Source organism: Oncorhynchus gorbuscha, linkage group LG21 (assembly GCF_021184085.1).
Source record: "Oncorhynchus gorbuscha isolate QuinsamMale2020 ecotype Even-year linkage group LG21, OgorEven_v1.0, whole genome shotgun sequence".
Lineage (NCBI taxonomy): Eukaryota > Metazoa > Chordata > Actinopteri > Salmoniformes > Salmonidae > Oncorhynchus > Oncorhynchus gorbuscha.
Window position 1 is genome coordinate 27,053,678 of NC_060193.1, and position 12,230 is coordinate 27,065,907.

The 12,230-nt window shown below is 43.2% G+C and overlaps 1 pseudogene; it reads right to left on the bottom strand.

Annotated features, from left to right (window-relative positions):
* Nucleotides 1–1,217: 1,217 nt before the first annotated feature.
* LOC124008275 lies at nt 1,218–8,222 on the bottom strand (annotated as a pseudogene).
* Between the last annotated feature and the right edge of the window lie 4,008 nt (nt 8,223–12,230).

The following is a 12,230-nucleotide window of genomic DNA, read 5'->3' on the forward strand; positions in this document are numbered from 1 at the left end:
TCAATACGTATGCAACAACTCTATTTTAGTTATGAATATTTGATTTATCAGTCAAATATATATTTTACTTCCTCATTTAAGAGAATTTTGTGTAGATTGTCGACAAATAAATTACAATTAAATCCATTTGAATCCCACTTCACCCCAATAAAATGAAGAAATTCAAGTGGTCTGAACACTTTTGCAAGGCACTGTATTGTATTAGCATTGATTAGATTTGTTGAATAAAATGTTGATACAAATTGTGCATGGCACTAGTGATGTGTACATGTGACTCATGCCCCTCAATTTACACCCAGTCAAGAGTTGGGATGTTGTAAGAATCAAAAGATTATCTACAGAGTAATGTAATTTCCTTTCAGAGGAAGTGTTTCTCAATTCTCTGCTTTGACTTCCTTTACCACTTTAGTTGAGGTGAATTGTGAGCTTCTCCTTATGCTGTCTAAAACTACAGCTTTACAGGAGCTGGTCACATAGGGCTGGAGAATCCATAGTACTAGGTAAGGACATGAGCTTATTTGATCCTGCACCTCAGCATGCGTCCAGGGGGGGGGGTAAATGAGAGCACTGCTCCCTTTGTGGTCCCGGCCTTTGTCCTGTCTACTACAGGGCTTGGTTATATTTCAGGCCCTCCTGGCACATCGCCACTACCGTTTTAGGAATGGTTAAGAGTTATGGAATGAGACTAAGGGCCATAATGTAATTAGGCCCATGACTTGGAAAAAGGTGGATGGAGACTGGAGAGAGACGAAAAGCCTGTAAGGCCACAGGATCTGTTTCTCCAATTAACAGGTCTGTCATTTTGCTGGGCTTCATCAGCACCTCTCCATCCCAACCACCCTCAGTGGCCACTGGCCTAGTGGCGTCTGTCAATTGCAAAACCTAGTTCAGGATTCAATCCGGACGGCGGAAGATGTGTTCATTTTTAATGTGATCTCCGCAAATGCGGAACCATTACATTTAAAAAGATGCAGAAGATAGCCAGAAAGAGGTGATCGGATTGAATCACAGACCTAAGACTCAATTCAATCCATAACACTGACATGCTGTAGCTGGAATGAAATGTGTCATTTCCGATTGAGCCGGCATCAGCGGCGTTGACCGTCAGTGCAGGAACATTGGCTTTAACTGTATTTTGCGCTGCAGCAAAGCTCTCCAGCGATACGGATTGAATCGAGACGCAAGTGTAAAAATGCAGGTCACGCAGAATGGAAAAAAAGGGTACAAAACTGCTTTATTTACCACAACTGTTTGACCCAGAGCTGGATTCAATCTGTAGTGCCGAAGAGACGCATGGTTGAAATTCAAAAAGTCATTTTCGATTGAGCCGACATATGCAGTGTTTAATGCAAATGCAGAAATCTTGCATTTAAATTTCAATCACGCTGATCTTCAGCACTACTGTTTGAAACCAGACCCTTATTGCCTAATAGAAATATAACACTCTCCCTAAACAGTGCACAGAGTCATCATGCTCACCCCATGAACAAAATGACACTATTTAAACACCAAAGGAAACAGTTTACCAAGAAATTGGCCGCAACTCTTCACTATGTCCCTTAAGTCAGGTAAGCACATTCCTTCATGAAGGCGTGCCCTGCAGGTAACTGATTCTGGGACAGTTGTTTTTTAAGTGGATGAATGTAAATACTCAATGCTTCCCCTCAATTATGTTACTTAATGATGATAGCTCCTTGAATCACTGACAATCACTGTTGCAAAAAAAAAAAAGTGTCGACTCAGATGGCAGCCACCTCACTCTCTCCCACTTCCCCAGTGGCTATAGTTACTATCAGAAGTAGTAACATTAAAATGTTTGACAGCGTGAATGAATGGTGCTCGTCAAGGAACAACTGAGACCTGGAAAAACATACACTGAGAGTACAAAACATTAGGACCACCTTCCTAATATTGGAGTCGCACCCCCTTTTGCTCTCAGAACAGCCTCAGTTCGTCAGGGCATGGACTCTACAAGCGTTCCACAGGGATGCCGAATCCAATGCTTCCCACAGTTGTGTCAAGGTGGCTTATGGGTGGCGGAGCATTCTTGATACACACGGGAAAGTGTTGAGCGTGAAGAAGTCAGCAGCGGTGCAGTTCTTGACACAAACCGGTTTGCCTGGCACCTGCTACCACACCCCTTTCAAAAGGCACAAATCTTTTGTCTCGCCCATTCACCCTCTGAATGGCACAAATACACAGTCTCAAGACTTAAAAAAAAAAATCCTACTTTAACCAGTCTCCTCCCCTTCATCTACACTGATTGAAGTGGATTTGACAACAGTAAGTAATCAATTTAACACTAAAATAATCTAGAATGTAATAATGCAACTGAAGCAGTTTGGTATGATAAAACTTGCCATGGCAGTGACTAAAAAGAAAACACTGAAAAAGTATTGAAGAACATGTAAAGTCTCCATACTGTTCTGAACCACCAAATGTACATAGATAAACAAAAAAATCTATTTGATAGAACAAATGCAAAAAAACAGATAACTCAGTGGAGAGACCCATGAAAGACAACTAAGGCCTATGTCTCATAGCCCAGTTGCTGATTCTTACATTTGGGTGGATAGACAGAAACAGTCCAGAGGCTATGTAAGCTCATCAGATAAGACCTCACGTGTTACACAGAAAGAGTTCTAGGATTGGCAGCTTCCTCTAAGGTTTCAAATAAGGAAGGAGTATCAAACAGAATCAGAATAAAAGGGAGGGATTGCAAATGGCAACAGAAAGAGAGTTTGACTCAAGTGCTCAGTCCTTCTCGAAGAACATGAAATCCTGTGAGGCAGAAAAGAAGAAATGTCAACTAAATTTCCTCCAACAACTGCTCATCTTATCAGCATAGTAATAGGATTGACACGTGTCAAGTTCTGTGATTCAATTTTTTTTTTTTAAACAGACAAATGGGACTTACGATGAGGAAGCAGGCACCCATGAGCACAGCCTTCATCTTGACGTCCAGGTCCATGGGGAACTGGATGCCAAAGTTGTCCGTGTCGGTGAAGACCTCCTTTATCAGGCCACCCCACTGCTTACTGATGCGGCCGATGGGCTTGCCTCCATCTTCCCCCGTCAGCTACGAGTGTGCAGCAAAACACATGGGTCAGAGACAAAGATTTGCCCACTGCACCTCATCACATCCCTACTTCTGAAAGGATTAGATGAGTGTGTAGACAAAAGGGTAACTTAGCCAATCTTTTCTGGTCTAAAAGAAGTCCAAAGAAAGTTTGTTCTAGTTAAAATAGGACTGTTATGAACCAATTTCACCGAAAGAAAGCCCAAACTGTATGACCCTTCACCTCAAAATTCACATCCCCGCAGCAGTTGCAGGCAAAGCAGGGTCCTTCCAGCTTCATTACGGTCTCCGTGTTGGCCCCCTTGATGGAGAACTTGGGCACACAGGGGTTCCAGTCCTGGGACACAGCCTATGGTGGTGCCAGGCGGGGCTTGGACCTCGAGCTGAGGGACACAACATTTGAAAGGTATTTGACCATGTTTAAAATCAGGCTTTGGTCTGTACACTGTGGCTTTAAATAGCATGTGCTTGGCTTACTGCAAAGCTTGCTTCAGCAGGTAATATGGCACTAATTTGATGAGTGCATTGGTGTCCGATATTGGCGTTGCAATCACTATCATGACAAAGGTAATATGCTTCACATGGTAACTGTGGGGCTGTGTCTCCATAGACACTGAACTAATGTCTGACACTGCAGTCATAAGGGACCTTAGAAATGTACTATACTTCATGGCTCCACCTGTGCCCGAATACCAGAGATCCTATCAGGGACCCGAGCGGGTCCAGATCCAGAGTTCTAAATAATGCCACAGGTCAGAATGTTCTGTGGTTCGCCTGCCAGAAAATGTGATTCACTAGAGACAGAGCTGAAAGGTGAAGAGATGGCACCAGATCAAGCCAGTCTGGGAGAGGGTTTGGACTGACAAAAGGACCATTCAGCGTCATTCATAGATCTTTACAAAGCAGACACTAAGGCGCCCAATTGTACCTCTTGCAGGCAGCAGGGACAACAGCAGGAGTCACAGCGGAAGGGTCGTATGAGGCGGATGACCTCACGGTCCGTGTTGTCCTTGATCTTCATGTCAAAGCTACGCAGGGCACCGCAGCAGTTGCGTGTGCAGCAGTCGTTCTTCTCCTTGGCCTTGTAGATCTTCTGACCCAGGCTGTTCTTGATCTCGTACTGGTTGTTGGTCTCAAAGCCAATGAACACTGAGGAGAGGGGAACGGAGGGAGGAGAAGGAAGAGGGGATGGTAGGGAAGGTGAGAGGACAAACGCAGGAACGTAAACAGGAAAACAGTAGTTTGGCGGTGGTCACTTTCATGATTCATGATTTTGATTTTTACAATGCCTTTACTTCTGTTCTCTCTGTACTCCGATAAGACTAGCAGGCTCACCTTCCAGCAACTCCACTTTTTGGTGTATAAGGAGCTGGTCAATCTGAAACGCAGAACAGAGTATGAGATAGTGTACAAAACATTAGGAACATCCTTCATGACAGACTGACCAGGTGAAAGCTATGATCCCTTAATGTAACCTGTTAAATCAGTGTAGATGAAGGGGGGGGGGGACACACAGGTTAAAGGACTTATAAGCCTTGAGATATGGATTGTGTATTTTACCTTTATTTAACCCGGATGACGCTGGGCCAATTATTCGCCGCCCTAAAAGACTACCAATCACGGCCGGGTTGTGATACATCCCAGGACCGAACCAGGGTCTGTAGTGATGCCTCTGTGGCTGAGATGCAGTGCCTTACACCGCTGTGCCATTCAGAAGTCCCTGTGTGTATGTTTGCCATGCAGAGGGAGGTTTGTGAAATCAGTGTATTTGACAGCCTGTTGTGATACTCTCTCCAAGCAAACCTACCTGTGTTAGGTACTCCAGACCAGGTGGAACTCCAACAGGCACAACTGCTGCAGGGGCTGGTGAGATGGCTGCAGGAGGGCCAGAGTTAGGTGCACCGAATTCAGGCCCAGGACCACCATAGCCTGGGCCCATTTGAGGTACCCCATATTCCGGCATGGGCACAGGCTGATGCATCACAGGCTGGCCTGGGTGGAGTTGTTTGTGGTTGTAGCCCATATGGAAGTCAATCAGTGGGGGAGCATGGTTAGGGTCACCATACCCACCATGAGGAACAGGGTAGGGTGCCGTGGAGTAACTTCCAGGACCCTGGTGAGGGGATGGGTAACCTGAGGAAATAGTATTATAATACATTCATATTGGTAAAAAGCTAAACATGAATATGGAGTTATGGATGCAAATGTGGAGAGTGTGAACTGGTGTTATTAAACAAAAGTTAACAAAAGTGGGCCGTATTGCTGGACACCAATGGACTCCCCACAACGTACCACTCGTTCAATGGAAACTGCAAGGAACAAAAGTAATTTCACATAATCTAAGCTTCCAGCAACGTAGTTAGCCTTTTACACAGCAAGCTTTTTCTTATCTCGAATACACAGGAATAATAGCATTACACAAATCCTATTGGGGAAAATACCCAGGGGGAGTTTCATTATGGTGCAACAGGGGAATTTGTGATTAACTGTTGTCAAGAATCTGCGGTCGTCCTGCTCAGAATCGAATTCCAGTCGAAGGATTTTGACCACTGCTTACTATTCTTATCAGGCAGTGGCTGGATGGCAAACAATGTCTAAAGAAATACACAAAATGGGTACTTAAAATTAATATTTTGAATGAAAAATGACATTTCAGAATCTAGACAACTACATACTTAAAAACACTATAAAAGTAGTTACAAGATGTTTATCATATACACGTTTCACAGATCTTAGGTCTTACAGGAGGGCATGTATAGGTCTAAAAAGGGACTAAAATTGCCACTTATGATTCTCATAAATGGTCTGTGATACAAATGTAAATACTGTCAATCATCCTTCCTCCCAATGAAGTTACTGTGACACTTGCCAGAACAATCTGAGATCCCAAAAATATTTCCAGGCTACGCTGGCATGGAATCACCCAGATGTTTCGCTGCACCCATTTCCACATTCCTACCTCTAAGGTAGGAAAACGAAAAGGTTGACTAGCTTTCTTTTTACTGAAAAATTGCTCCTGGATTACAAACACCTAGACCAAGAGTGGGGAGATTGAGAGCAGCAGATGTTTGCACTTTCCCTTTTTGTAAACTGCTGAAAGTAAAGATATTTTGTTTTGGAAGCAAATAACATTTTTACATTGTGCATTTAAATGTAAGAACATGAATTGACTTGTCAAAATTGGGATGGTCTTTTTTAGTATTGAAATAAGACATTTCATACATCCTTTTCCTACTTCAACAATTCGGGAGAGGGTAAAGTTTCAGTTGAGAGCCTCGAGGAATGTGGAGTAGAAGCAGGGGTGTATTCACTAGGAACCCAACAGAACGAAAATGGGAAGTGACCTAACTGAATTTGTCCAATAGAAACTTGTTTCCGTTGCTAAACGTTTTCCATTAGCTAAGGTGTGAAGTAATGATTTTACAACCCTGGTGAAGAAAAACACCAGTTCAGTTATCTATTCATTCAGGAAGAGACTCAAGTCACCGTTTGTGATGTCAAACAGGTTCACATTTACACCCTTTTGTGTTCTCAAACATTGCAGCATGAGGCCATTGGGCACAAGTTGGTGGCAGAACACCAACCTGGTGTCAGCATTTTGTAATATTCTGTACGTTTCGCATGGTAACCGAGTGGCGCAGCGGTCTAAAGCACTGCATCTCAGCGCTAGAGGCGTCACTACAGACACCCTGGTTCGAATCCAGGCTGTATCACATCCGGCCGTGATTGGGAGTCCCATAGACGAACAATTAGCCCAGCGTTGTCCGGGTTTGGCCGGTGTCATTGTAAATAACGTTAACGGATTTACCTAGTTAAATAAATAATTGGTAGATGTCCATCACCCCTTTCGTATGTGTTACGAATTTGCAAAACGTATGGTAATGTAACGAATTCCAAAAACGCCTACATGCAGCTTAAGGGTGAATTTGACTACCTTTGGATTTTGAGGCTCATACGAGTGTCCTGCTAAGATAATGTCTAATTGTCGCAAATCAACTGTATTATAATTTTTAAACCAACCTAAGGCTTTTTGGATAGCCTTTGCTACTGCCTGTCAATGTACATTAGCATCCTAGCTGACAACCGCTACAGCCAAAATAGTTATTTTGCAAAGACCAACCATCTTAGGCGTTTGAGATGCCAAAACAGTTATTTTGTTTAATACAAAATGTAATTCTATGCTAGGTTGAAAGGGAGCAGACGGCGATTACTTTCTTTATACAGCCAAAGCCAAAAGTTGAACTTCTGTGTATAACGTCAGTCATGTACTGAAAAGGGGCCGATGAACACAGACAGTTACCTGCAAAGATGCAATTTATGAGAAGAAAAACAACCCCAGTATAATATGATAACTAAATTATGTGGAACATATTTACCTGGGGCTGACATGACTTAGTGGACAAGCAGTGGCTGGCAGGCGGATTTACTCGTACCGATGTGCGGTGAGAGTTGTGAAGAACGTTCAGGGAGTGAGTGGGTGATTTAATAAAAAACCAAGAACATGAAATGAAACAAAGATGCATGGGGAAAGAACCAAAGGGCAGGTAATCAAGGAAGTGATGAGTCCATGTATTTGACGATGCGCTGGTGCGCGTAACGATGGTGACAGATGTGCGCCATAACGAGCAGCCTGGTGACCTTTCAGCCGCAGGACGCCGACCAAAATGACGATCCTAAGGGACCGGAGCGGACCGGTCACCTCTGCAGAGGCGCAGGAAAGCCGTCAATCCGGCTAAGACGAAGGAGCATGACGACAGAGCGCTGGAGAGCATAACTGACCGTACCCCGTCCCCGGCGCTTACGGCTCCAGGCGCAGGACGCCAACCCAAAGGACGATGCCCGGGATCATGAGCGGACTGGTCACCCCCGCTGATGCGCAGGAACCTGTCGCCGGCTGGTACGCGGGAACCTGACAGACCGGCTGAGGCAAGGGAGCCTGGCGATCAAGGTTGAGGTGTAAGAGCCTGGCGATCTTGGCGAAGGCATGAAAGACCAGCGAGCCGGTCGAGGCATGAGAGCCTGTCGATCCGGGCTGAGGCATGAAAGCCTATAGCAGCTCCCAGACCCAACTTCATTCCCACCTAACTCGAAAAAAACACTCCATGATGCTTCATTCTGTAAAGATGTGCGCTGAGAGTCGGGAAGCATGTTCAGGGAGTGAGTGTTTTAATAAAATAAACAGACCATAATACAAAACAAGAAAAGGTGTGACATATATAGGGCAGGTAATCAAGGGAGTGATGGAGTCCAGGTGAGTCTGACGACGCGCAGGTGCGTGTAACGACGGTGACAGGTGTGCGCCAAAACGAGCAGCCTGGTGACCTAGAGGCCGGAGAGGGAGCACACGTGACACTTGTCCACTCCCGTAGACTCTATGGAGGCAAAAAGAAAACTATGGCAAGACCAATTTCAGCAATTCTGAGTTAAACAGATCAAAATATATAAACATGTGCCCGTTATGGCACCACTGATATTAATGTTCTTGCATATGTTGAGTCTTGACATTGTTTGCAGCACGTATACCAAATTGTGTTACAATATGAATATTCTTGACTGAATCATATGCATTTATGTTCCAGAACACGCCCACATGAATGTGTATTGGTCAATTGCGGCAATGTTGTTTTAGGTACTGGTCTGGACCTTTGTAAATCAAGCTTCATGCAGATCGGTGCCAAAAGAGTAGCATTTTAATTGTTTTTCACAAAATTCTAAATTGAGGAAAATACATCATGGTGGACCCTATGGATCCAAAGGCACATGTGTTCCTTTTGAGGAGAGGGACCGATGTATCGCCTTTCATGACTTTAGGTAAAACAGTGTGAGGGGCGTGAACTTTCAAAGTTTGCATTTTCCGTCTCTTGTTATAGCGCCATTTTCTGGGCAATCAGCGTAATTTGTAAATGGCTGATCTCAATGCATCATTCACCCAAGTTTCGTCAAAATCAGGCCAGTGCTGTCTGAGATAAAAACGTATGAATGAACGTACGGGATAGAGACAGATTCACATGCCCCTCCCCGATTTCATCGTGGGGGACAATGATGGATTGGTGGGTTAGGGGTATAAAAAGCAGAGCAGAGAGAACAGGGTTGTTGTGAAAGAGAGAGAGAATGACACTAAACATGTTCCCCAGTCCAGACAAACCATTAACAATAAGACGCTATAAAAACAACATTTGTCCTTTCATAATTCTCCAACATAAGATCTAAAACATCCATCCATAGAGCCCCACAGTGGAGTTGTCATAATACCCATAAAACCTAGTGGTCAAACAGGGAAATGGTTCCAATCGTTTTTCCACCATATATTTTTCTAAAATCCCTTATGGGAGAAAGAAGTGAATGGTGGAAAAACCATTGGAACCATTTCCCTGTTTGACCGCTAGGTTCTATGGGTATTGTGACTCATTTTGTGGTACTCTATGTATAAGTGCAATTTGCCACTCAACATTCTAAAAGCATGTGGTTATGCAACTTGTTTGATATACAGTACATACAATACACCCAATAAGCAAATAAGTATTTCAGTTTCTTCCAATAGACACTGTGAGATGAGACATGATGTCACTTGGTGACAGAGAGAGGACGCTGTGTTACTGCCACCAACAGCACAGGTGTTGAAATTACTTTTAGAATTAGAAGCTAGGCACTAACAAGTGTTCGCTAGCTAGCATTGTACTAGCTTGCGCACATAAAATTCATTAATTCAAGGATTAGACCAATATGTTCATTCAATAGAGAATTGCGTGAAACATAATATATACAGTTGAAGTCGGAGGTTTACATACACTTAGGTTGGAGTCATTAAAACCAGTTTTTCAACCAGTCCACAAATTTCTTGTTAACAAACTATAGTTTTGTCCATGAGACAAGTAATTTTTCAACAATTGTTTACAGACAGATTATTTCACTTATAATTCACTGTATCACAATTCCAGTGGGTCAGAAGTTTACATACACTAAGTTGACTGTGCCTTTAAACAGCTTGGAAAATTCCAGAAATGTACATCATTTGAGTCAATTGGGGGTGTACATGTGGATGTATTTCAATGCCTACCTTCAAACTCAGTGCCTCTTTGCTTGACATCGTGGGAAAATCCAAAGAAATCAGTCAAGACCTCAGAAAAATAATTGTAGACCTCCACAAGTCTGGCTCATCCTTGGGAACAATTTCCAAACACCTGAAGGTACCACGTTCATCTGTACAAACAATAGTTCGCAAGTATAACACCATGGGACCACGCAGCCGTCATACCGCTCAGGAAGGAGATGCGTTCTGTCTCCTAGAGATGAAAGTACTTTGGTGCGTAAAGTGCAAATCAATCCCAGAACAACAGCAAAGGACCTTGTGAAGATGCTGGAGGAAACAGGTGCAAAATTATCTATTTCCACAGTAAAACGAGTCCTATATTGACCTGAAAGGCCACTCAGCCAGGAAGAAGCCACTGCTCCAAAATCACTGTAAAAAAGCCAGACAACGGTTTGCAACTGCACATGGGGACAAAGACCGTACTTTTTGGAGAAATGTCCTCTGGTCTGATGAAACAAAAATAGAACGGTTTGACCATAATGACCATCGTTATGTTTGGAGGAAAAAGGAGGAGGCTTGAAAACCGAAGAACACCATCCCAACCGTGAAGCACGGGGGTGGCAGCAGCATGTTGTGGGGGTGCTTTGCTGCAGGAGGGACTGGTGCACTTCACAAAATAGATGGCATCATGAGGAAGCAAAATTATGTGGATATATTGAAACCACATCTCAAGACATCAATCAGGAAGTTAAATCTTGGTCGCTAATGGGTCTTACAAATGGACAATGACCCCAAGCATACTTCCAAAGTTGTGGCAAAATGTCTTAAGGACAACAAAGTCAAGGTATTGGAGTGGCCATCACAAAGCCCTGACCTCAATCCTATAGAAAAATTGTGGGCAGAACTGAAAAAGTGTGTACAAGCAAGGAGGCCTACAAACCAGACTCAGTTACACCAGCTCTGTCAGCAGGAATGGGCCAACATACACCCAACTTTTTGTGGGAAGCTTGTGGAAGGCTACCCAAAACGGTTGACCCAAGTTAAACAATTTGAAGGCAATGCTACCAAATACTAATTGAGTGTATGTAAACTGCTAACCCACTGGGAATGTGATAAAACAAATAAAAGCTTAATTAAATCCTTCTCTCTAGTATTATTCTGACATTTCACATTCTTACAATAAAGTAGTTATCCTAACTGACCTAAAACAGGGTATTTTGACTAGGATTAAATGTCGGAAATTTTGAAAAACTTAGTTCAAATGCATTTGGCTAAGGTGTATGTAAACTTCTGACTTCAACTGTATAACAGTGGTTATAATGGTTAGTCAAGGACTGAAATATATACATATATGCACATAGTACAGTGCAAATTACAATACAAGACATAACGTGTCTGTGTCTCTTCACAGTCCCATTTTTGCAGTAAGGTGTTCTTTTATTTAAAAAATAAACTGTCATTATTGCTAGCTTGTATTACCTGGGCTGGCACAGAGTTCCATGTAGTCATAGCTCTATTTAATATTGTTTCCCAGCCTCTGTTCTGGATCTGGGGACTGTGAAAATACCTCTGGTTGCATGTCTTGTGTTGTACCAAGGAGTGTCCGAACTATGTAACTGCTTGAACAGACCATTCGTTACCTTCAACACATCAATACCTCGCACAAAGACCCATAGTGATGCAGTTCATCTCTCCTCAACTTTGAGCCAGGAGAGACTGACATGCATGTTACTGACACTTCCCTCCGTTTACATCTAAGTATGATACATGCTGCTTTGTTCTGGACCAACTGCAATTTACCTATGTCATTCTTTGCCGCCCATGACCACATAGCTGGGCAGTAGTCCAGGTGCGAAACTAAGGCCTGTAGTATCTGTCTGGTCGACTGAGATGTCAAGAAAGGAGAGCAACGCGTTATCATGGACAGACCTCTTCCCATTTAAGCAACCATTGGGTCTATATGTTTTAACCATGAGCTAATGAGCTAATGATTTATCCCAAAAATTATGCTTTTAGTTTGAGACATTTAGCACCAACCTATTGCTAGTTACCCATTCTAAAACTGACTGGAGCTATGTTAAGTGTCTCAGTTATTTAATTTACACTTGCAGCCGACGTGTA